The sequence below is a fragment of the Mauremys reevesii genome, unplaced genomic scaffold, assembly GCF_016161935.1.
Source record: "Mauremys reevesii isolate NIE-2019 unplaced genomic scaffold, ASM1616193v1 Contig122, whole genome shotgun sequence".
Taxonomy (NCBI): Eukaryota; Metazoa; Chordata; order Testudines; family Geoemydidae; genus Mauremys; species Mauremys reevesii.
Window position 1 is genome coordinate 138,093 of NW_024100741.1, and position 23,661 is coordinate 161,753.

The 23,661-nt window shown below is 39.5% G+C and overlaps 1 long non-coding RNA gene across 1 annotated transcript in view; it reads left to right on the plus strand.

Moving 5' to 3' along the window:
• LOC120392908 overlaps positions 1-15,122 on the plus strand; it is a 47,456-nt gene extending 32,334 nt beyond the window's left edge. The window contains exons 4-5 of the long non-coding RNA XR_005591818.1: positions 3,270-3,349; positions 14,987-15,122. This is a non-coding gene — a long non-coding RNA (uncharacterized LOC120392908). The remainder of the gene's footprint in view (positions 1-3,269; positions 3,350-14,986) is intronic.
• Positions 15,123-23,661: the final 8,539 nt, after the last annotated feature.

Consider the following 23,661-nt stretch of genomic DNA (forward strand, 5'->3'; position numbering starts at 1 on the left):
CTTCTCCCGCCCGCCCTCCCGTCCCCGGCCCCGGCTTCTCCCGCCCTCCCGGCCGCGGCCCCGGCTTCGCCCGCCCTCCCGGCCGCGGCCCCGGCTTCGCCCGCTCGCCCTCCCTCCCTGCCCCTTACCGAGCACGTCACCGGCGGGGCCTGAGCTCCATCCCGCTCAGAGCCGTGTGGTGAGGGGCGGGGCTGTGAACCCCACGCCGAGCGGAGGCAGCTGCCCCGCCCCCTCCCCACGCCGCTCTGAGCGGGGCGGGGCTCAGGCCCCGTTGGAGCTCCCAGCCCCGCCCCCTCACCACGCGGATCGGGGCGGGGCTCAGGGGCTCGGCCGGAGGTTCGGCGCTTGATGCGCCGAGGCTCCAGGAGAGGGCGGAGGCGGAGCCTCCGCTCTTCTCTTGGGGCCCCTGCGGAGCCCGGGGCCCAGGGCAAATTGCCCCTTTTGCCCCCCCCTCTGGGCGGCCCTGCAGCCATTTCATACTCTTTACCTGGAGACTGGCAGTTAAACTCCTTTGTCTCCAGGATTGATACGAGTACAAAATAAATGCTCACCATCTTTAGCATACAAATGGTGGTCCAAGGATTAATGAAATTAACTCATTTATTAACTGTGCTGGTCATAGCTACCGCAGATATATCTTGGGACAAACAGAGCATCTCAGTATCTAAACACAAAACAAAGAATGAGCAAATAGTATTGCCGTAACATTTACAATGCAGAGTTCGAATACAAAAGAAACAATAGACTCCATAAAGGAGAATGTAAAATGGTATTCTTCAGCAGAATGCCTGAATGACAACCACATTAGGTTTAGCATCTGCAAGTCAGCATTAAAGGCTCAGCCCAGATGCGCTGAGAAGCATGCTGCATAGCCAAATCTGTGGTAAAGACAAGAGTGACATCACAACTGAAGATAACTGCTGTAAGCAGTAAACTGAGAAAACTTTAGACTAAATATATACTGTGAACATAACACATAGGAAGAAGGTCACTTGATAATGTCACAACTTCAGTTTTTATGAACAGTCCTGCTTTAGGTGAAATATTTAACTATAGTGGGCGGGGTGGATGGGGGAGACAGAGAAACTGAATTTCTCTTAAAGTTATGACTTGAAATTCTATTTTGATCATGTAGTTTCTACTGTGCTCTGTCTCCAGTCAGTATCATGTATTCTTCAATGTAGATTTGTTCACCTCTAGTCTGCCCTGTGATGTGATTTCAGGACTATATTAGATACAATTTTAGGACTGCATCAGATTAGGATTGTTTCAAACTGGTAAATAAATTCTGTTCTCAGGAGCCAAAAAATCTTACCGTGTTATAGGTGAAACCGTGTTACCTTGCTATATCAAACTTGCTTTAATCCACTGGAGTGCGCAGCTCCGCCTCCCCCCGGAGCACTGCTTTACCACATTATATCCAAATTTGTATTATATCGGGTCGCATTATATCGAGGTAGAGATGTATTGATATAGCTTTTAGACTATAAAAAATCTTAGGTATCACTTCATGCTGATTTGTGCCCTGTCTTAATCAAATAATAAAAGTATCCCTGTGTACGGACAGAAACAGCTGATTTACAAACGAACAGCTCCTCCTAATAATGCCACTTCTGCTGCTTGAGACACGCTGCGATTGATACTTCTGCACCTCTCTGAGCAGTAACTCAAGGAATGTATTTCATAACTGCACAATTCAGTAAGAAAAAGCTCCATTTCAACAAACCTCATGAGAAAAGGAAACTCTTTTTATGGATACTTTGTCACTAGAGTCTTAAGGAGACACCATTGACATTTTTTAAAATCACACAACTTTAAAAATATCTGAAAAGGTTTAATTGTTACAAGTTACATGTATGTTTACTTTGTGCATATGACAGCACTTTATGTATAGTCAGTTCAGCATGTTATTGATATGCATCTTTCACAGAGGAAGAGAAAAGAAAAGCATTTTTTAAAACAGATCATTTTCTTGTAAAAATAATGCATATTGGCAGGGGAAGGTTTAATATATTTAACACATTTAATGAAATGTATTAGAGTTCTAACCAATTGCATTTGTTGTTGTATTGTTGTGAAACAAGATCCACTACTCTGCTGATATTCTGGCTGGCATAATTGAATATTATATACACAAGAAATCTCAGTGGTGAATGGCTTTTACTTTCTACTATCTATGCAGTTATGCAGTTATTTTTTACTTGTCCGCTGATAAAAGAAAGAGGTCTAATATACTGGAGAAATTGTTCAAAAACTACTACTGCTTGCAAAAGTTAATACTTCTCCTTCCCCTGTAATGCAAGCATGGGTTACTGGTAGTATAAGTTTTGGCCAGGTTCATAGATTCATATTAATAACTTCCAAGGCCAGAAGGGACCATTGTGATCATCTAGTTTGACCTTCTCTCTAACACAGGCCAGAGAATGTGCCCAAAATAATTCCTAAAGCAGAACTTTTAGAAAAATTTCAAATCTTGATTTAAAAATTTTCAGTGATGGAAGATCCACCACAATCCTGGGTAAATTGTTCAACAGTTAATTACTCTCACTGTTAATAATTTATGCCTACTTTCCAGTCTGAATTTGTCTAGCTTCAACTTCCAGCCACTGGATCATATTACACCTTTATCTACTTCACTGAAGAGCCAATTAATATTTGTTTACTATGTAGATATTTATAGACTGTAATCAAATCATCCCTTAACCTTCTCTTTGTTAAACTAAATAGATTCAGCTCTTTCATTCTATCACTATAAGGCATGTTTCCTAATCCTTTAATCATTCTTGTGGCTCTTCTCTGAATTCTCTCCAATTTATCAATATCCTTCTTGAATTGTGGACACCATAACTGGCCATAGTGTTCAAGCAGTGGTTGCAGCAGTGCCAAATACATAGGTAAAATAAACTCTCTACTCTTACTCAAAATTCCAGTTTAAGCATCCCAGGATCATATTAGTTCTTTTGGCGACAGTGTCACACTAGGAGCTCACATTCAGCTGCTTATCCACCCCATCCTCCCTAATCTTTTCAGAGTCACTGCTTCACAGAATAGAGTTTCCAATCCTGTAAACATGGCCTACATTCTTCATTCCTAGATGTATATATTGACATTTAGCCACATTAATGGACATAATGTTTGCTTGCATCCAGCTGACCAAGTGATCCAGATAACTCTGAATCAGTGACTTGTTCTCTTCATTATTTACCACCACCCTCAATATTTGTCTAATCTGCAAACTGTATCAGTGATAATTTTATGTTTTTTTCCAGGTCATTAATAAAAACGTTGCACAGTGGAGGACCAAGAAGCAATCATTGCAGGACCCTGTTGGAAACGCACCCATTAAAATGTAATTGTAAATGGGAAATTACATTGGTGACCTATGCAGTGTTGTTGTGGCTGTGTCAGTCCCAGGATATTAGAGAGACAAGATTGTTTGACCTTGTATTTAGCTGTGACACTATGAGTACCTTTCCCAGACCTCAGGAAGAGTTCTGTGTAGCTCGAAAGCTTGTTTCTCTCACCAACAGAAGTTGGGCCACTAAAAGATATTACCTCGCTCACCTGGTCTCTCTAATTTTGTGACCTATAAGTTAGTCAGCTTTTAATGCATTTAATGTGTGCCATGTTAATTTTATACTTTATAATTTTAATTAAACTATTACATCAACACTATTACCTTTATCAACCAAACTTGTAATCTTATCAAAAAAGACATCTAGCTAGTCTGACAGGATCTATTTTTCCATAAACCCATGCTGATTGGCATTAATTATATTAACCTTCTTGAATTCTTTATTAATTAAGTCCCATACCAGCCTCTCCATTATCTTGCCCAGGATCGATGTCAGACTGACAGGGCTATAATTACCTGGGTGACCCGTTTAACCTTTTAATTTGTCTGATCCTGGGAACAGTCTGTCTTGCACACCAGACTTTTACAAAATGTTGTGAATGATCACTAATTTATGGCACTTCTGTTTCCTGCCTCTTTCCCCCATTCCAGTTTATGTGTCTCTCACTGCAGTCAAAATAATGTCCCCATTCTTCAATTAGATCTGTACAGGCAGACCAGAATCTTGAACCTGCACAGAGGCCAACAAAGTTAAAGTGGCAGTCCAGGTACACAAGCGTCTATTCGACTGGATCAGATTACTAGACTGAGGCCTAAATCTACCCATTATGCATCAAGAAACCTACTTTTTAATTTATGGCAGAATTGAATACAATCAGCTAAATGTTCTGACCTTCATTTTTCTTCACAGCCTCTTGTAAAAGGGAATGTGACAAATTATCTCATCGATATAATCAAAACACCACAATTACTAGCGAGGTGACCATTCCATGTAAACGACTGTTTTAGATGTTCAAAATGTTCTCAGACATTTCTGTTTCAGTCTGAAATTTCTCATGTTTGGCCTTAGATCAAACCTGAAATTGTTTTTTTAATTGTGAAGAAAATCCTCCAGCTGTTTTTGAGTTAGGCAAGTATGAAAAGAACACTCGTCTGCATCAAAAAGTTTTCTGAGTGTTGTTTTACATAAGGATCCACTATACATTGGTTTCCTTACTAATCTGAATATGCCTGCAAGTGTGTTCAAACTTCCTGATATCTGATCTGTTTCAGAGCTTGAAGGGATTCTAGAGGACTTCACATGAAGGAGACAGACAGATATGAGTGAGGGTATCCAGCAGTTTTAAGACCTGCATATGTTTCTGGATATGGTGAAAACAAGGCATAGAAACATTAAGTAACTTGTTCAAGGTTATTCCATGAGTTCTGCCAGAAAACCCAGGTCTCCAGATTTTTAAGGCTTGTATTTAGTCCATTAGACAATAGCAGTCCAGTAAACGGTATCTATATTCTTTAAAGATCTTGGACCTATTACTAAGGGGGAGCACAGTGCAGTGCCCTTATCCTGCCAATATAACCCTCCACCATGAGGCTTATAGAATTCTAAAGTCCATGTTACGACAAATTGAAAAAAATCATATTGCAAATATAGAAGCACATAATGAGATGGAAAGACTATCGGGGTCAGAAGAAGTTTTATAGAGAGAGAGGAAATAATTTATGGTTGAGCTGGTCTGAACAAGTTTGCTCTCACCTGGTTGTGAAAGCTACAGAAAACTGGGCTTGCTCTGAATTTCAACAAGATGACATTTTAAAAAATGAATACGTAGATCATGAATGTCTTCTGTGTACTGCCCTATTGCTTAAAGGCCTCTAAAAGAACTTATGTTTAACACAAATTTGATTTTCCTTTAGCTCAATATGTAACCTTATTGCTTTGGGATGCAGAGACCTCTGGTTCAGTTTCTTGCTGGGATGGAAAAACCACCAATATAACTAAGTCTTTGTTTGTTATTTAAGTCTTTTGGCTCCAATCCTGCTTCCACTGAAGTCAGTGGGAGTAGAACTTGGCCCTGGGATACCCATATTCCAATGCGTAATCCGTAGTTTTCCTCTTTTATTTCTTTCCCTTTTATTTTCCTTTAAAAAAAATGGGATAATTCCAAGGAAGGTATTATATTAATTGAACGTTAAAGTTGAAACTTTAAATGCGTAAAAATGAGGGAAAATAAAAATTAATGTAATCACCATACACATAAAGGCATACCTCTATCAGATTATTCAGTAATACAAAGCATCATCTAAGCACAAAGAAACCAACAATGCTGCTGTGGGAATTTAACTCTATAAATACTTGAACTGGGTGTTAAAATTCTCAACCGAAACCTTCATTAACTTGTGGGTTTTTTTTAATTGAACAACATTAATTGGGAAAAATCTCATCAAGCAGAAACACAATTGAGAAGAATACAATTTAGAAGGAAACTAATGCACTTAACTAAGCTCTATTGTTATAGGATCTCTTTTACCAAGTATAATCTGAAACTGAATGCAGCACCACAAACAATAAATAGAAACATAGTTCTGTCAGTGGTGCTGGGACAATTTTTATAGTAGGGGTGCAGAGAGTCATTGAACCAAACTGTAAACCATGTATAGGACAGAAACCACTTCAAGCCAGTGGGTGCACCAGCACCCTCAGTACCCCTAGTTCCAGTACCTATGAGTTCTATATATTGTTTCCTTAGTATTATGCCATAATCCATCAACCTGCAAATAAAAGTAAATGCCTGGTATAAAGGGGTCAGATTTTAAGGTCCCTACTCTATACTAATTTCTTCACTATGTGAATAGAAATGTGGTTGTGTTCTGCTGCCTTGAAAAATGTTTTCTATTTTTCAAACTGTGAGCAAGGAAAAAATCTCTTTTTTTTTTGTTAGCTTATATCTGACATGTTTGAGTGATCGCACTCTCTTTTCAGAGGCAGCTGCTTACATAGCAGCTGCTTCTGACGAGTGAGAGTACTATCAACACCAAGGCAGAGACACAGTCAGTAACTCTGTAACCTCCCTCTCTCCCTGGCATTTTCAACTTTTTTACAACATAGTTCACAGACTGCTAAGCTACATGAATCTTTGCAAGATTGACAGAAAGTCAGTTTTTCCATCTCTCCAAACAGTCTCTCTGGTTAGAAATGTTCTTCTAAAAGATCTGCTCTATAAATTGTTTTGGGGAAGTTCTATGGACTGTGTTAGACAAGAGGTCACAATGGTCCCTTCTGTCCTTGCAATCCATTAAATAAGCTGAAATTTCAAGATCATCTACTGTAAATAAAAGCATTCTTTACATATCAGCCAAGAAAGTCAAATATAAACCATGAAGATTTTCTAGGTCTTAGGATTCTTTTGTTAGTTTTTTATTGACTGCACATCTATTACCTCCTCATTGAGTATCTGAGTGTTCCCATGCAATTAAGCTACACAAGCACAAAAGCAAAGTTAAACGTCCTGTCCCAAACACAGTTCTGCAACAATTACTGTTCTGTGTGAAATTTTACAGTTAACTTATTCAATCATAAATTCATTTACTCGTTAAGACTGATCTGCTGAGAGTTATTACAAGCTAAGTTAAGTTGATAGACCCCATTAAAGTGCAGTACTGTCATGGAATTTGTGATCTTAACAGTAGTGCCTGTGATGGATACCAATTACATTGCCATTTTCCACAAAAAGTCTGCATGACATAGAAGTTATTATGAATGACTGATAAGATCACTGAATATTTTACATCATGATTTTTCAAACATGATTCATCTCTAATCATGGAGTGAGCATAACTACTTATCTCTTATATTATGACCTACTGTATGCGGGAGAGTCAGACTAAATCAGTCAACTCTCATCAGTATGAGCTAATTATTGATGCTTGTGGAAGTTGGCATCTCTCCTCACTATAGTAGGATGCTTGATCATTTTAACCATCTCCCTTCAGAAGCAATAGCCAACTCACTGGGAAAGAAAGCCTCTTTTCCAGACAGTAAATTTTTATTTATGTATTTTTGATATCACATTAGCTGTGAGCTCATTTAGTTGCCTCCATGTTTAGTTTCTTATGGAGTTACTCGTACAGATACATATTAACAGGGGCGGCTCTAGGAATTGAGCCGCCCCAAGCAGGGCGGCACGCCGCGGGGGGTGCTCTGGCAGTCGCCGGTCCCGCGGCTCCGGTGGACCTCCTGCAGGCACGCCTGCGGATGCTCCACCGAAGCTGTGGGACCAGCGGACTCTCCGCAGGCATGCCTGCGAGAGGTCCACCAGAGCTGCCTGCCGCCCTCCCGCGGCGTGCTGCCCCAAGCGCGCGCTTGGCGCGCTGGGGTCTGGAGCCGGCCCTGCATATTAACATTACAGGATTAGTGGTAAGGTCAAAAGGAGTATACCACTATGTCAGAGTCTTCTATTTGTGGAAATAGTTAATTTCTGAGAGAAGAGTATGAAGAAATAAAATTACTTCACCCAGATATTACTGCATATAAGAATTTTAAAAACAAACCAAAAAGCATTCTGAAATCACCAAAGTATTTACATTTTTGTTATGAACTCTATTTTTACCACTATCTAGAAAACTGGAAGAAACAATAATAGAACTCTCTTCTGTACTTAACTGAGGCCACTGCAGTAAATATGAGAGAGTAGAGCCCAGCTCCCACATTCCATACAGATTTAATGCTCTTATTACATGAAGCCAACTGTCAAACACTGTGATTGCTAATTTTCTTCATTACAGAAAAATAATACAAACAATGCTAGTAATATTTACAAACATATCAAATGTTTGAGTTCTACTGCCTACAAGTAACTTAGAACTTCATGATGCATTCATTAGAACAGCCCTGCTCAAAGCAAGCACTGCCTCAGTTAAACTCATGTCATTACTTCAATGAAATGACCAGGAATAACAGAAGGTAGAATATTATGCCTAAATAACAAGGGTGAAAGTTCTGATCTCCTTAAAGTCAGTGACAAAACTCCCATTGACTCCAGCTGGGCCAGGATGTCACCCCAGACTCTTACTATGCCTTTTCTAAACCTTTTATTTGTACTCACCAACCATGTGACTTACAGAAAGTTAGGAAGCCAAGATCTAGGCCAAAAGCCTCAGAAGTAGAGACTTAAAGTTAAGCTCCTAAGTCCTTATTTAGGCACGTGGGAGAAAGCAAAACCACAGCAGTTAAAAAGCTTAACTTAGTTTAAGGCTTAATCAACTATAACATAAGTAAAGCAAAGTGATCATAAAGCTATCCTGCTCTTTACCCAGTTCTGGTGAGCAAACAGGCTGTTTCTATCTTCATCAACTCCATGTTGGTTTGATCTGGTGAGGGGCCTGCACTGCTCCACAACTCCTCCTTTTTTAAACATGCATCCTTTATACATCTTGTCTCGCAACATCACACTGGTGCAAATTATGAAAACTACCTAATCTATAAATATTCTATTCAAGATATATTTTCCTACGCACTAACCCAAAATCCTTTTAATGGATGCATTTTTATTTATCCTGATAAAACTCTAATTGGTACCTCCCTATCTTTATTAGTCATTGCTATCCTCCTCCTTACTCATTTTCATTGCCTTCATGTATTTCATTATTTGTTACAACAGTTGTCTTATTCTTACTTATCTGTTTCTTGTTTGCAGTGTTGTTGTAACTGTATTGGTTGCAGGTTATTAAAGAGACAAAATGGGTGAGGCAATCTCTTTTATTGGACCAACTTCTGTTGGTGGAATAGACAAGCTTATGATCTTGAAGTTACTGGTTGGCTAGTTTTGCACAGTCAATAGCCATCCTCCTTAATGTGTCAGGGTACGTCTACACTACGGGATTATTCCGATTTTACATAAACTGCTTTAGTAAAACAGATTGTATAAAATCGAGTGCACGCGGCCACACTAAGCACATTAATTCGGCGGTGTGCGTCCATGGTCCGAGGCTAGCATCAATTTCTGGAGTGTTGCACTGTGGGTAGCTATTCCATAGCTATCCCATAGTTCCCGCAGTCTCCCCGCCCCTTGGAATTCTGGGTTGAGATCCCAGTGCCTGATGGGGCAAAAATCATTGTCGCGGGTGGTTCTGGGTAAATGTCGTCAGTCACTCCTTCCTCTGGGAAAGCAACGGCAGAGAATCATTTCACGCCCTTTTTCCCTGGATTGCCCTGGCAGATGCCATTAGCATGGCAACCACTGAGCCTGTTTTGCCTTTTGTCACTGTCACCGTATGTGTACTATATGCCGCTGACAGAGGCAATTCAGCAGTGCTACACAGCAGCATTCATTTGCTTTTGCATGATAGCAGAGATGGTTATCAGCCGTTCTGTACCATCTACAATGCCATTGTAAATTGGCAATGAGATGATGGTTACCAGTCCTTCTGTGCTGTACCATCTGCTGCTGTCATAGGTGCCCTTGGCTGAGATCGGCCGGGGGCGCAAAACATAAAAATGGGAATGACTCCCTGAGTCAATCCCTCCTTTATGGTATCTAAAAATAGAATCAGTCCTGCCTAGAATATGGGGCAAGTGTACTAGAGAACCAGTGTATCAGAGAACCAGAGAGCACAGCCGCTCTGTGTCAGATCCCGCAGAAATGATGAGCTGTATGCCATTCACAGGGGGTGTCCCTGCAACAACCCCACCAGTTGATTCCCTCCTCCCCCAGCCTTCCTGGGCTACCGTTGCAGTGTCCCCCCATTTGTGTGATGAAGTAATAAAGAATGCAGGAATAAGAAACAGTGACTTGTTAGTGAGATAAAATGAGGGGAAGGCAGCATCCCGCTGCTATGATAGTCCAGACAGGACATTAAGCAGTGTGGGGGAGAGGAGCCCAGCATCCCGCTGCTATGATAGTCCAGGCAGAACAGAATCTTTTCTTTACACATGAAGGGCGGGGGCTGATGGAGCTCAGCCCCCTGTTGCTATGATGAAGACGGTTACCAGCCGTTCTGTACCATCTACTGGGAAGTAGTAGCACTCATGGGCTGATGATGAGGACGGATACCAGTCCTTCTGCACTATACCATCTGCCACAAGGCTGATGATGACGACAGATATCAGTCATATTGTACCATCAGCCACCAAGGAGGGGGGGCGAGGATGCTACAGTTCAGTGCCGCAGCATCGCGTCTACCAGCAGCATTCAGTAGACATAGGGTGACATTTAAAAGAGTCAAGAGACTACTTTTTTCCCTTTTCCTTCTGGGGGTGGGTGGAGGGGGTAGATTGACGAGCTATGCCCTGAACCACCGCGGACAATGTGTTTGACCCTACAGGCATTGGGAGCTCAGCCAAGAATGCAAATGCTTTTCGGAGACTGCAGGAACTGTGGGATAGCTTGAGTCCTCAGTCCCCCCTCTGTCCCTCCATGAGTGTCCATTTGATTCTTTGGCTTTCCGTTACACTTATCATGCATCAGCGTGCTGAGTCCCTGCTGTGCCCTCTGTCTGGAGATTTTTTTAAAATGCTCTGAATTTTCGTCATCTGTAACGGAGCTCTGATAGAACAGATTTGTCTGCCCATACAGCGATCACATCCGTATGGTCCATGCTGGAGCTCTTTTTGGTTTTGAGACTGCATCGCCACCCGTGCAGATCAGAGCTCCACGCTGGGCAAGCAGGAAATGATATTGAAAAGTTTGCGGGGCTTTTCATGTCTACCTGGCCACTGCATCCGAGTTCTGATTGCTGTCCAGAGCGGTCAGTGGTGCACTGTGGGATACCGCCCGGAGGCCAATACCGTCGATTTGCGGCCACACTAACCCTAATCTGATATGGTAATACCGATATTAGCGCTACTCCTCCCATTGGGGAGGAGTACAGAAACCGGTTTAAAGAGCCCTTTATATCGATATAAAGGGCCTCTTAGTGTGGACGGGTGTGGCGTTAAATCGGTTTAATGCTCCTAAAACCGGTTTAAACATGTAGTGTAGACCAGGCCTAAGACCACTGAGATCTACACCTGGCTATTAAATCACATATTTGTCTGATTTGTTTTTGGCCTGTTAATTACACAGACAAAGAATCCACGGCAGATAAGGCACAAACCAACTCTCTGATTTTTACATTTGAAATTGTTTTAGCAGAGTTTTAAAAGCTGTGTCAACAAACGCTTACACAAAGCAGAAAAGTTCCCTTTTATATATTTAAGAGTGCTATAATAAAATATATCTACTTCTCTAACATTATTTAATATACATTTATTTTAGGGCTGTCAAATGATTTTAAAAATCGCAATTAATCACAAGATTAAAAAATAGTCACAATTAATCACAGTTTTAATTGCACTGTTAAACAATAATACTAATTTAAATTTATTATAAATATTTTGGATGTTTTTCTACATTTTCACATATATTGATTTCAATTACAAGAATATAAAGTTTACAATGCTCACTTTATATTATTTTTATTTAAAATATTTGCACTGTAAAAAGATAAACAAAAGAAATAGTATTTTTCAATTCACCTCATACAAATCCACTGGGTCCTACTTCTTGTTCAGCCAATTGTTAAGACAATCAAGTTTGTTTACATCTACAGGAGATAATGCTGCCAGCTTCTTATTTACAATGACACCTGAAAGTGAGAATAGGCATTCGCATGGCACTGTTGTAGCCAGTGTTGTAAGGTATTTACGTGCTAGATATGATAAACATTTGTGTGCCCCTTCATGCTTTGACTTGTAGGCTCTAAAGCAGGGGTTGGCAACCTGCGGCACGCAAGCTGCTTTTCAGTGGCACTCACACTGCCCAGGTCCTGGCCACCGGGCTGGGGGGGCTCTGCATTTTAATTTAATTTCAAATGAAGCTTCTTAAACATTTTAAAAACCTTATTTACTTTACATACAACAATAGTTTAGTTATATATTATAGACTTATAGAAAGAGACCTTCTAAAAACATTCAAATATATTACTAGCACGCGAAACCTTAAATTAGAGTGAATAAATGAAGACTCGGCACACTGCTTCTGAAAGGTTGCTGACCCCTGCTTTAAAGTTTTTTGTTTTGGTTTTGAGTGCAGTTATGTTAAAAAAAAATCTACATTTGTACATTGCACTTTCATAATAAAGAGATTGCACTACAGTACTTGTATGAGCTGAATTGAAAAATACTGTTTCTTTTGTTTATCTTCTTTTACAGTGCAAATATTTTAAATAAAAATACAAAGTGAGTACTGCACACTTTGTATTTTGTCAAGTATTCACCCACGAAGGCGCATGCTCCAATACGTCTGTTAGTCTATAAGGTGCCACAGGACTCTCTGCTGCTTTTGTATTTTGTGTTGTAATTGAAATCAATATATTTGAAAAGGTAGAAAAACATTCAAGAATATTTATAATACATTTAAATCGTTATTTTTATTAACAGTGCGATTAATCGCAACTATTTTTTAAATCTAGTTAATTTGTTTTGCATCAATCACATGCATTAACTGCGATTAATTGATAGCCCTAATCTATTTAACACAGTTCTTTAAACATATCTTTACACACATAAAAAAGGTTGATTTTCCAAGTGCTGAGCAGACAGAAGCTCCCACTCACTTTTGAAAATGAGGCCCATTGCTTTCTGTGCCTAAATAAGGACTTAAGCTCCTAACTTTACACTCCATTTTTTAGAATTTTGGCCAGGGCTCATCACCTGTGACTCTGGTTCCTGCTCCATAAAGCTCACCACATAAACAGCAGTTGTATCTAAACATGTGTAGTACAGTCCTCCCCCTTAAGAGATATTTCCACACAGTCAGAGGTCTTTGCTTAGGGAACGGGAACAGACTGGGCGTTGGCAGATGGCAATACACCTTGTCCCCCTATAATCCTGTATAAACTGGAAAAGATACTAGAGCTCCAACAAGGGTCTAAGGGCACACCCATGTCGTTCTGGGACTGACATGCTTTGAGGGCTTGGACAAGTCACAACTGCTGTTCTTCATTCTCACCATCAATAAAACACATATACTGATATTGAGATATCCATCTACTGCACAAAGGCATTGTGAAGGTTCATTAGTTAAAGCACAAAATAAGTGCTAAATGTTATTATAAGCACTTAAATACAAAGGTGATCAGTGCCTTAGTAATACCCATGACATATATGTAGTGTGGCAGAGCTCTGACCTTGCTCCTGTGGGTCCTGCGCTTCTAGGCGGTTTATGCTGCCTCAGTGGCTCACTGTGACCCTCCCCGTAGCCTTCTCTCTCTAGGGCCAGGGTTACAGTCTACTGAGCCCTTTTCATCATAGGCTGCAAGGAGGTTGGTGAGAGAACTCCCACAGTCTCTGTTCAGCCTCCTGTCCTGACAGGGACCTGACTTCCCCTTCCAGGAGCTGTTCCTGTAGTGGTGGGTTGGGGGGAACCCGGGCCCGCCCTCTACTCCGGGTTCCAGCCCAGGGACCCTAATGGTAGCAGTTGTTGGCAGCCAACCTTTCACTGCCAGAGTTGCTACATTTCCCTGGGCCACTTCCCCACAGCTCTCCTGCTTCTCCCTTCTTCACCCTTACCTTAGGGCTCCTTTAACGATGTTTTAGGGTGTCTTCAGTAACCAGCCCTTCAGCCGCACTTCCTCTCCTCTGGCTCCTCTGCCTGACTGGAGTGAGCCCTTTTTATAGTAACAGCAGGGCCTTAATTAGAGTCAGGTGGTCACATTAACTGAATGGCCTCACCTGACTCTTTACAGGTTAATTAGAGTCAGGTGTTCTCATTAGCCTGGAGCAGCACCTGCTCTGGTCAGTCAGGGAACAGAAAACTGTTAATCCAGTGGCCAGTATATCTGCCTTCAGCTATTCTGCTGTACCCAACTGGCCTGAGTCTATCACAGTAGTCACAACAGCTCTGTAGCGTGGCTCTGAAACCACTGGCTCTTTTCATATAAACCAGGGGTAGGCAACCTATGGCACGTGCGCCGCCTTGATTTTCAGTGGCACTCACAGTGCCCAGGTCCTGGCCATTGGTGATAGACAAATGTCCACAGGAATCAAGAGTTAATTTAAGCCTCATATTTGCAAAATCAAGCCAGAAATCCTGTGAGAAAATATTCTAGGACCTCCTGTTTCAGACTGAACTAGAAATATTGCAAAAACAATCTCTCATGGTATTTTTTTCCATTTCCAGTCAGAGCTAGAAAAGGCAGGTGAAGGGGAAAAAATAACGAGAGGGAAGGAGGTTAAGTAAACTAAACGTATCTAAACTACAAGAAGGTTCAATTTTAATGTAGGTTCAGGTAAGTTTTATTCTACATGACCTGGCTCCCCCATCCGAAGTCTACGTGAGATGCTTTGCCGATTTTCCAGTAACTGACAACCACATCCAGAGGGTCCCCTTGAAGATGTGTATTTGATCTATGGTCTGCATTAATTTTAAGTGGTACAATAATATTTTGTTGAAAAGTAAATCCAAATGTTTTAAAGTAACATTCACTATCAACTTTATAGTTAAAACTGTTTACAGATTTGGCAATATTTTAAAATACAGAAAAATGTGCTTCTCTCTTTTTTGTTCTAGGTTACATTATATCCATGAGATAGATGGAAACATCTAATATAGAAAATCCTGAAGAAACTTATTTTTTTTATTTGTTTGTTATCAGGAAACAGTCATCACCTGGAAAGAGAGGCTTTTAGATGGAATTGGAGATGACACAATGATTAATTCATCACTCTTTGAGTTGTGAAGAACCAGGTTTGAATCGGTCTGAGATTCCAAATAAACTATGGTTGGTGGTCTCTGCAGTTTTTGGCAGCAAGAACATTACGCCAATGACTAAAGTGGACAATATTCCCACTGACAGAAAGCTTTTGTATAATTTAAATCCAAGAGAAAAGGAATTCTATAAGAATACCGCCTCACCGCTTACAACAGGGAGGTGACCCACCTTCATTCATACATACCAGGCCCTTGGTCCAGCCTTAAACAGTATAGGCCTAGCTTCACATAAGTGACTTGCCTCATTTCGTAGTGCACATAACTGGGAAGATTAAGTTGTAAATAGGGGCCTGACAAATGGTACATTGGAGTCAGGCTGTCTGTGCTAAGATAAACAGCAACACCCTGATGCTAGGGACTATGGACAAGGTAAACCTGGAATGTAAAGATCAAGTTCCATGTGAATGGCACATGGACAGAGCATGCTGTACAGGGATTGGTTCCTGCAGCGTGACCAAGCCAATCAAAGAATGTGTGATTTAACTTATAGAAAATGAAATGTAATGCGTAAATGTATATAAAGAAAGAGGTTGTCTGTGTAACTTTGGATGTGTGGTACACCCGATACCCACACCCTAAGTTTGAGTCAGTGTAGGTTTACTGTATGCCAAATAAAGGAACCTGAGTCAAACTGAGTGTTTTGGATCCCAGAACAGGACAAGGTGTTCTGGATAAGCTGAGTGGCGAAGGTCTCAGAGGAAATCCCAATGCACAGTTTAGCAGAGTTGCCAAGCTGCTCCAATTTGCTTCTCCATATAAAGAGAAAAATTTCTTAACACATAGATGGAGAAGTATTACAGGAGTTGTCCAGGTTGTTAGAACCATATTTTTGATCATGGATTTTCATGAATTTTCATTATTGCCCATTTTCATTATTGTCAGAGTCGGATGCCACCAGAGCACCCTCTTGTGGCCTGAGGTTGCTCTGCAGACCCACTGCTGTCAATCTTCCTCCTTTTCAGGGTTCCCCAACTAAACTGAACACAGATCAGTTTCGCAGGGCCTTCATCTCTGCCCTCAGGGTGTCTCCTCCAAACTACTGCCAGGCTTCCTGTCTCTGGCAATCCCTCCCTTTCTCTGCAGTTCCTCCCAATCTCTGAGCTCAACTCATCACTTCCACTTCCTGCTACTATTTACAGGGAGACAAGTGATTTGACTCGGTGTGCCTCTTCAGTAACCAGGGTTGTCTGGGCCAAGGCCTTTGGCCATAAAAGGTACAATTACAGGTACTGTTACAATTATCATCACTGAAAACATACTTAAACAGAAAACATTTTAAATTCTACAGTGCTAAGTAGGGCTTTCCCCTGAGTAGTGATACACACAGGGCATATCTGCTGACATGTGTCCGCAGCAAGGTTACAATGGCATGGTCATACATACTATACATTCTTATTTGTTGTAAAGATGTGGATGGCTAGAAACTTATCTCTGGCCCTACTATCCTATGTAAAACAACTTTGCCTAATAAAATATGAGAAGAGAACAAGACAGCCATCTAGAGGGCAAGCAAAGGAAATCATCATCCTCCCTAAATCGCAAGTGATCCCACTAGCACAGTGGCCCTCAAGTTACACCTCATTTAAAACCTACTTGCTTACAAAATCTGACATAAAAATACAAAAATGTCACAGCTACTATTACTGAAAATTTGTTTACTTTTTCATTTTTCTCATCTAAATATAAAACAAATCAACTGGAATATAAAATATTGTACTTACATTTCAGTGTATAGTATATAGAGCAGTATAAAGTTATTGTCTGTATGAAATCTTAGTTTCATACTGACTTCTCTAGTGCTTTTTAGGTAGCCTGTTGTAAAACTAGGCAAATATCTAGAAGAGCTGATGTACCCCCGGAAGACCTCTGAGTACCTCCAAGGGTATGTGTACCCTGATTGAGAACCACAGCAACAGGAGCACAAGTCACAACTGAAAAAGATTAACAAGACTAAGCAGAAACAGCATTCATGTGCTAATCCCATTTGAAAGATTTTAAGAGGAATCCTACAAGTCTTTTTTTTCCCTTTTTAATAGAAGCTAAGGTAAACAACTTTCAAACTGCCAGTATCTTTCTATTTCATTTTACAAACCTTATCTGCTATGTTTAAATAAATTGTTTGATACCTCTCAGTATACGTGTTAAAAGTCAAACTACACAGTAATTGCAGAAAACCTAGTTTGAAATATTTAGAGCTATAATTGTACACATTATAAAATACTGTGGAAGAAAAAATAAAGATCTAACAAAAAGAAATATGAGGGAATTCACTCAGCTTTGTATCCATTTTTAAAAGTGTGTAAGAGAATGCAAAATTTAAAGAATACCATCATCATTAGCTATACAAATAATTAAAGTAATTTCTAAATGATCTTGACAGATTCCCTGAATAGACACTTAACATTAACACTTTTTAAAACAACCCCCCGCCGACGAAGACCGGGAGCAGAAGAAGCTCCTGCACCCGGCCCCACGAGAGTTTTCCGGGCCCCCCCCCCAGAGCGAGTGAAGGACCTCGCTCCAGGGGCCCCGAAAAACTCTGGTGGGGGCCCCTGTGGGGCTCGGGGCCTGGGGCAAATTGCCCCTCTTGCCCCCCCCCCCCTCTGGGCGGCCCTGCTGAAACCCCAGGTCACTGCAGAGCTGAAATGAAGCACAGCGCTGGTGGCAGTGGCAGGTGTATGGGAATCTTCACAGCTGCTTTCTAGCCTTATCTATCCAGTCTACCAGACTGTTAATTTGGCACCCTTCAAACAGGATTAAATCAAGTGAATTTCATTTATTTAAATGAGAAGATTCTTTTCTCTCATTTACTGGTAAATTATAGAAAACAGATTGTGCAGGAAATGGTTTCTTTGGGTAATATTTAAATGCAAGATAAACTGTCATCAAAAAGGAAAAAACCTAAAAAATTATATTGGATTCAGTGAGTATTATCTGCTCAGGTGCCAAAAATCTTTAATTTCTAAAACAGTGTTGTCCTAACATGGACAATTATAATGGGTTTAACACTATTTGAGCCAAAGTGCTGTGGCTCTCTCTCAGAGAGAGAATGTTTTAACAGTCTCCAAAGGAGGCAGCCAAACTGAATACAGTAAAAAACAGCTTCATAAAGGCTCTGACAGACACACATCCATGTAATGGACAACACTTTGCAAACAAAAAACAAATTATAAAAAAGAAACTGTGACTCAGCGGTGTAAAGTGAAATGACAGGCATCTGACTGAAAAGGATGTTAGAGTAATACTTTACACACACAATAAAAAAAACCTCACTTATGTGTGCATTATGTATGTGTATATAAGATTTTAACCGGTTAGTCATTAAACAGAGCAAATTGGGTTATGCTTCTCAGTTAATTAATGCTCCTTTAAATCGTAATGCCTTTTTAAAAATACGGAACATAAAAGGTACCTTTTACGTTACTTTCCAAGGTAATCTTTTGCTTGTCCAGAGTTTGTGACCTATGGTTCCCCTTGGCCTAGCACATTTGGGGCTCATTTTAAGTTCATTTCATGTACACTAATCACATTTGTTACACTTGTCAGTAGTTTACTAGAAAATTTATAGTCTCGTGGATTAAAAATATATTTATACTTCTTAGTTTTTAATCCACATTATACAAATATTTAGCTTACATTTGAGATAAATAATCCATAGAATGATCTAATTTCCCTATCAAAACTGAAGAAAGCAAAACTACAGAACAGCTGGTGAACTCTGATATGGCATTTGTTTGAATGGGACACCTCAAAAAACAAAGCATACATATAGAGACTTATGCAATCATAATACCAATCTTTCTTTGCAAATATAATTTAAAAAAAACAATAAAAATCTTAAAAACCCATTGTATTAATCACTGCTTTATATAGTAAGTTATGTTTGTCAAATGCATAACTTGCTTTTAGTTTCTCACTGATGTTACTGCATGAGAATCTAAACTTTCATTCAATAATAAGTGGGGGTGGAGTGGGGTGCGGGATTTCTAGCCCTCATGGTGGTAGAGAAAATCTTGAAAACATGGTGTGGGTGTATTCTAAAGGTTATGAAACTAAAAGACAAATTAAAAGAGCACCTCATTTATATATTTATTTTAATATGATTTTTATGACCTAACTCACGACCTTTGAACAGCTGGTTTTGGCAGTGCTGACATTACTGATGCTGAAGTGTCACCTATGCTTTGCAAACATATGGTACATATATTTCCTCATAATTTTGAGAGAGTACATTTTACCTTAAAGACAGTTAGTGAACAATAGCACTAATTCCAGACATTCACAGGAGATTAAATTTTATACAACAACAATGCACTTAAATCATCACCCAAAATGCTAATCAAACCCAACCCTTTTATGAAATTCACAGTAGTATAGCTAACTCTTACCTGTTAATGTTTATGCATTTTCACCTCCTGGGCAAACTAGGAAATGCAAACATATAAGCTGATCTACTGTGAGAGTGGCTCTTTTGAAGAATTTCTGGTACATTCAAAATAAGAAAGATCATGTGAATCAAAGGGATGCAGGGAAGCACCATCTAACTTCCTGTCTATTTATATAAGCCAAAACTTTCTAAACTATTTAAGTTCACCCATCCCCAGTATTAATCCACCAATCAGTATTGAAAAGAAAATACTTAGATCAAAAGAAAATTTTAACATACAATCAGAAAATTACAATCCAACACAATTTTCACATGAAGTTTTCTCTGCTCATAGAAAACAGTTGAATTTAATCAAAAGTATATCAAAATCCTATACTGTACTGCATAATCCAAGAACACATTATCATTAACAAAAGATTAAATAAGTCATAACAAAACACATCTTTGCAGAGATAGGAAATTAAAAAACCACCAATTTTGTTTGTCTCCCCCTATAAAAACACTTCCACTCAGTCTTCTGTAGCAGGAAAAACTCAGTTTTATACCTGGATCTATGTAAATTTTTTTAGTTCTCTTTTATTTTTATTTTTAAAAAAACCTTACCTTTCAAAAAAGAAATACATCATTGTATTCAGGAAATTAAGAGCTACAATTAAGAGCTATAACTTGCAAGCCAGCATCAGCTATTTTTTAGATTCTAGAATTGGATTGAAATGAACATATTGCATGTTCATTCGAAATCACATTTTAGTTTATTTTTATTTAGTTAGTTACATGTTTCTAGGAATACTTTATGCCTATGTATTAAAGTTCAATTTGTAATATTATACACTTTGACAAGGGGTCTTCTACATTCTAGAAGCTACATGATTCAAGGGAAAGGTGAGAAAAAGACATACAAAATAAGGGACTCAATTCTATTCTCAATTTCTCCAAAAGCCAATTAAAACAAGAAACTTAAGAGGAATATATAATAAAGTAATTGTTCTATTATTTGTTTATTAACTCACAGCTGGAGGTGGTAGTTTTATGTTGGTAAAACTAATACTTTTAAAAACTAATTCAAAATGTGTCACATTTAGATAACTGACTATTAATTATATTATATTATATTATATTATATATAACTACTATACTGACAAATGAAGATTTTGAAGGACAAAACCCTTCAGGCCTTACTCAGTCTGAACTCTCACACATGTCAGCAGGAGCCTTGACTAGGTAAGAACTGAAGGTTCAGACCCATAATTAGGAACAAAGCAATCTGTAGTATCAGTAACACAAATAAGATGTTGGTCATCCGTTCCCACTTCTCTAAAGCTGGCACTGGTGCACCACAAAATACAGCACAAGAAGAGACACAACTACAAGGAGAGCGAGCTTCCCAGTCACAGTACTCTAAAAGACCAACTGTGGCTTTAGTTCCTCTAGGCAGCTGATTAGTAATATGATGCATAAACCATCAAGAAGCTCATAGCGGTAGGAGCTATGATTTGTGCAATTTATGCATGCAAGTGACCATTGTCACATTTCTTGCTGGTGAGGTCCAGAATTACAGTCCTAGTAATGAGTAGCTATTTCTAGACACATTAGAGAACTGGACAGTTTTAGGGTCTAGTGGCCTTTGGGAAGGGAACGCTGTGTAAAATTTTCTGCTCATGCCCCCAGATCAATTGCTGGCATTATGGAAGCTTAGTGTAATTTTATTAGTATTGCTGCTTTCAAGCAGATGTTACAGACCAATAAATAAAATGAGGAGATGAAAGAGAAAAAAATTATTAGTCCCACAGAGTATGGAGAGAACTTCTCTAGAGTCTGATATCAAATTTAGAACTTGCTTGACCTGCCAAGACCAGAAACATTCACAAGTTTTTTCTTGTTCCCAGCAAGTTTCTCTTTTTTTCCTCTCACTTTCTCTTCACCTACTATCTTTTCAGAGAGCTAAAAGTTCTAAAAATAGTGAGAACATTGTGACTACTGCAAACTCTGTGTTTTAAGCTTACTGCAGACACCCAGTCCATTTATTTTTAAAGGCGTAAGGTCAAATATATATGCAAACTCTCTTACTTCTCATGCCATTTCCGTAACACTGACAAAAGAATTTATAAAAACAAATTCCTACTATATAGTCCAGAATAAAAGAATAATGTATAGAAGATTGTATTCATTCTGAAGTAATATTTCCCTTAATTTCTGAATTCCTGTATGAAGCTAAAACATGCTTCCTGCCTTGCCTTGTTTCATTTCAGAGAGCTGAAACACATAGGGTCTGCTTACTGATACTAGCAAGATATAATTGTTGCACTAAGCCCAGAAATGCTTTTAAGCTTCTTTTCACTGGTCTTCTAATGATGACCTCTTCCTTAAATTTGTGATGGTTTCAACTGGCTTTTCGATCTTCTGTGTAGCTATAAAAGGCAAAACACCTCCTCCTAACCCCATTAGGATGAAAGCTGAGGATTTTATTATTCATTTTTAATAGGAAGAAGCTGAAACTCCCTCAAGAAGTATAAAAGGTAGGTTCTTGATATATCAGATACTGAGAGGTTGCTACAAAGTCATACCTTTCCTAGACAGTCTGATAAAGAGCATCCTTTGTAAGAGAAAGTAAAAAGTTGTCTTTTTTCCCCTCTTTTTTAAACAAAAAATAATTAAATTTCAATTTGATAGGCCTAGTTTTATTCACTCTTGTTAGTCTGCTGCACAGTATTTAAACAGAGGATGTACCATAAACCTAAAATACAGCAAAGTGTTCAGGCCAAGACATTGTCTCATAACTGTCTATTAAACAGTAACATCACACTACATAAAGGTAACTAAATATAACATATCCCTCCAGCATTCTGCAGTTCATAATTGCAAGAAAACTCCTGCTGCAGACAGTGTCATTGTCCAAAAGACATTAAAGTCAATATTAGTATCAAACACCATCTGGCAAAGGAGACTGCAAACTGGAGCCAAAACTAACTGAAAACCTGGTCAGCATAGTGGCTGACTGGCAATAAAAGGAGATTTCAAGAAATGCTGCCCTGTAGCTGTTACGGAAGAAGGTGATGGTCTGAGATGCTGAAGCACAGAGCATTGTCTAAGCACTGGACATTGTCTGAATCCTTTTTTTCCTCAGCCAAGGGTTGCATTCCTCAGGGGAGTCATGAACGGCATAAGGCACTGAAACTTAAAAAATTTATTACAATCTGAAGCAGAAAAAAAACCTCAGTCCCCCACTCACCCTTACCCTTCAAGTACTTTCTGTCATCTTCTTGAAACGCACACAAACAAATTATATAAGAGTATCATTATCATTTGATTCACTTTTTAGTAAGGGTGAGTGAACATTTTTTACTTTGAATAATGAATCACCAACTTGAAAATGTTGAGAAATACTGGCCTAGAGTCAAAGTCACAAGCAGAGTATGGACAAAGCATTAGAGTAGCTTAATCTCTCCATGTGTGAAAGAAAAAAAAAACTACAAACAAGAAAAAATCCAAGTCTAACTCTACTGACTATTGTTAAATGGCAATTGCATTAAAAAGCGACAGAGAGTCCTGTGGCACCTTATAGACTAACAGAAGTATTGGAGCATAAGCTTTCGTGGAATACATGGGTATTCACCCATGAAAGCTCATGTTCCAATACTTCCGTTAGTCTATATGGTGCCACAGGACTCTGTCGCTTTTTAGAGATCCAGACTAACACAGCTACCCCTCTGATACTTAATTCCATTAACTTAATTATACATAGGCCAATTACAATTTTATCAAAGAAAACATATAGATTAACAAAACCAAATAGTTACAAAAATGTGTGCCTCCATTTAGCTCCATACATGCATACTAGGCACATAACTAAGTGGCCTAGTTTTCATAAGCCCTGAGTACCCGGTAGCTCCTATTAACTGCAGTGATCAGTCAGGGTAGGTGCTTGAGCCGGAGACCTTCACTGTAAGGAAGAGGTTTTTGGAAGGCAGGGGGGGAGGGATAGCTCAGTGGTTTGAGCATTGGCCTGCTAAACCCAGGGTTGTGAGCTCAATCCTTGAGGGGGCCACTTAGGGATCTGGGGCAAAAATTGGTCCTGCTAGTGAAGGCAGGGGGCTGGACTCAATGACCTTTCAAGGTCCCTTCCAGTTCTAGGAAATTGGTATATCTCTACTTATTACTAAGGCCATTCTCCA